The sequence below is a fragment of the Carassius auratus genome, unplaced genomic scaffold (assembly GCF_003368295.1).
Source record: "Carassius auratus strain Wakin unplaced genomic scaffold, ASM336829v1 scaf_tig00216385, whole genome shotgun sequence".
In the NCBI taxonomy this organism is placed as follows: Eukaryota; Metazoa; Chordata; class Actinopteri; order Cypriniformes; family Cyprinidae; genus Carassius; species Carassius auratus.
This window is the reverse complement of record NW_020528542.1, coordinates 1-2,500: the sequence shown is the minus strand read 5'-3', so window position 1 is coordinate 2,500 and position 2,500 is coordinate 1. Positions and strand designations below refer to the sequence as shown.

The 2,500-nt window shown below is 47.4% G+C and overlaps 3 non-coding genes across 3 annotated transcripts; all 3 read right to left on the bottom strand.

Moving 5' to 3' along the window:
* Positions 1-188: 188 nt before the first annotated feature.
* Positions 189-261, bottom strand: trnak-cuu (transfer RNA lysine (anticodon CUU)). The gene has a single exon. It is a non-coding gene; the product is annotated as a tRNA-Lys (tRNA).
* Positions 262-725: 464 nt separating this feature from the next.
* On the bottom strand, positions 726-799 carry trnar-ccu (transfer RNA arginine (anticodon CCU)). Its single transcript has one exon. It is a non-coding gene; the product is annotated as a tRNA-Arg (tRNA).
* A 364-nt stretch (positions 800-1,163) lies between these two features.
* Positions 1,164-1,236, bottom strand: trnak-cuu (transfer RNA lysine (anticodon CUU)). The gene has a single exon. It is a non-coding gene; the product is annotated as a tRNA-Lys (tRNA).
* Positions 1,237-2,500: the final 1,264 nt, after the last annotated feature.

The window sequence follows — 2,500 nt, the reverse complement described above, 5'->3', positions numbered from 1 at the left end:
CTCTGCTGTAGTGCACCTTGACCGGACTCGAAACCACAATCTCTTTCTTAGGAGGCCAGTGCCTCAGGGATGTATAGATGTTAACTCTTTGTGTGTATTGTAAAGGCATCCTGAGTTTCAAAAAGGATTAGCAGAGGATCGTTTCGATCCTTCAACCTCTGGGTTAAACACGCTTCCGCTGCTCCACTCACCCCAGATGGGACTCAATCCCACAATCCCTGGCTTAAGAGGCCAGTGCCTTATCCATTAGGCCACTGGGGCTTGAAAACAGATGCTAACTTGCCCTTTTACATCTCAATCTTATTCAGGAGGCCTTTACAATGCACACAAAGAGTCTTCTAGATGACTGAATATTATTAGAGGTCAAATTGGCCTCAGCTTTTCACGACCAGCTTGTGCTTTTGTTCTTTTTAGGGACTCAAGAGTGTTTAGAAGTTAAAAGGTCATAGCAGAGGATGGTTTCGATCCATCGATCCTCTGGTTATGGGCCCAGCACGCTTCTGCTGCGCCACTCTGCTGTAGTGCACCTTGACCGGACTCGAAACCACAATCTCTGGCTTAGGAGGCCAGTGCCTCAGGGATGTATAGATGTTAACTTTTTTGTGCGTATTGTAAGGCCTCCTGAATAAGATTGAGATGTAAAATGCCTTAGCAGAGGATGGTTTCGATCCATCGACCTCTGGGTTATGGCCCAGCACGCTTCCGCTGCGCCACTCTGCTGTATTCACCCCAGATGGGACTCGAACCCACAATCCCTGGCTTTAGGAGGCCAGTGCCTTATCCATTAGGCCACTGGGGCTTGAAAACAGATGCTAACTTGCCCTTTTATATCTCAATCTTATTCAGGAGCCTTTACAATGCACACTTAGGGTCTCAGAGTGTTTAGAAGTTAAAAGGGCATAGCAGAGGATGTTTTCGATCCATCGACCTCTGGGTTATGGGCCCAGCACGCTTCCGCTGCGCCACTCTGCTGTAGTGCACCTTGACCGGACTCGAAACCACAATCTCTTTCTTAGGAGGCCAGTGCCTCAGGGATGTATAGATGTTAAATCTTTGTGTGTATTGTAAAGGCATCCTGAGTTTCAAAAAGGATTAGCAGATGATCGTTTCGATCCTTCAACCTCTGGGTTAAACACGCTTCCGCTGCTCCACTCTGCTGCATTCACCCCAGATGGGACTCAATCCCACAATCCCTGGCTTAAGAGGCCAGTGCCTTATCCATTAGGCCACTGGGGCTTGAAAACAGATGCTAACTTGCCCTTTTATATCTCAATCTTATTCAGGAGGCCTTTCCAATGCACACAAAGAGTCTTCTAGATGACTGAATATTATGAGAGGTCAAATTGGCCTCAGCTTTTCACGACCAGCTTGTTGCTTTTGACGTTTTTTAGGGTCTCAGGAGTGTTTAGAAGTTAAAGGGCATAGCAGAGGATGGTTTCGATCCATCGACCTCTGGGTTATGGGCCCAGCACGCTTCCGCTGCGCCACTCTGCTGTAGTGCACCTTGACCGGACTCGAAACCACAATCTCTGGCTTAGGAGGCCAGTGCCTCAGGGCTGTATAGATGTTAACTTTTTGTGCGTATTGTAAAGGGCTCCTGAATAAGATTGAGATTTAAAATGCCTTAGCAGAGGATGGTTTCGATCCATCGACCTCTGGGTTATGGGCCCAGCACGCTTCCGCTGCGCCACTCTGCTGTAATCAACCTTGACCGGACTTGAAACCACAATCTCTGGCTTTGGAGGCCAGTGCCTCCATAGTGTCTAGAAGTTAACTCTTTTTGTATATTGTAAAGGCCTCCTGAATAAGATTGAGATTTAAAATGCCTTAGCAGAGGATTTTCGATCCATCGACCTCTGGGTTATGGGCCCAGCACGCTTCCGGTGCGCCACTCTGCTGTAATCAACCTTGACCGGACTTGAAACACAATCTCTGGCTTAGGAGACCAGTGCCTCAGGAGTGTCTAGAAGTTAACTCTTTGTGTGTATTGTAAAGGCATCCTGAGTTTCAAAAAGCTTAGCAGAGGATCGTTTCGATCCTTCAACCTCTGGGTTACACACGCTTCCACTGCTCCACTCTGCTGTATTCACCCCAGATGGGACTCATCCCACAATCCCTGGTTTAAGAGGCCAGTGCCTATCCATTAGGCCACTGGGGCTTGAAAACAGATGCTAACTTGCCCTTTTATATCTCAATCTTATTCAGGAGGCCTTTACAATGCACACAAAGAGTCTTCTAGATGACTGAATATTATTAGAGGTCAAATTGGCCTCAGCTTTTCACGACCAGCTTGTTGCTTTTGTTCCTTTTTAGGGACTCAAGAGTGTTTAGAAGTTAAAAGGCATAGCAGAGGATGGTTTCGATCCATCAACCTCTGGGTTATGGGCCAGCACGCTTCCGCTGCGCCACTCTGCTGTAGTGCACCTTGACCGGACTCGAAAACCACAATCTCTTTCTTAGGAGGCCATGCCTCAGGGATGTATAGATGTTAACTCTTTGT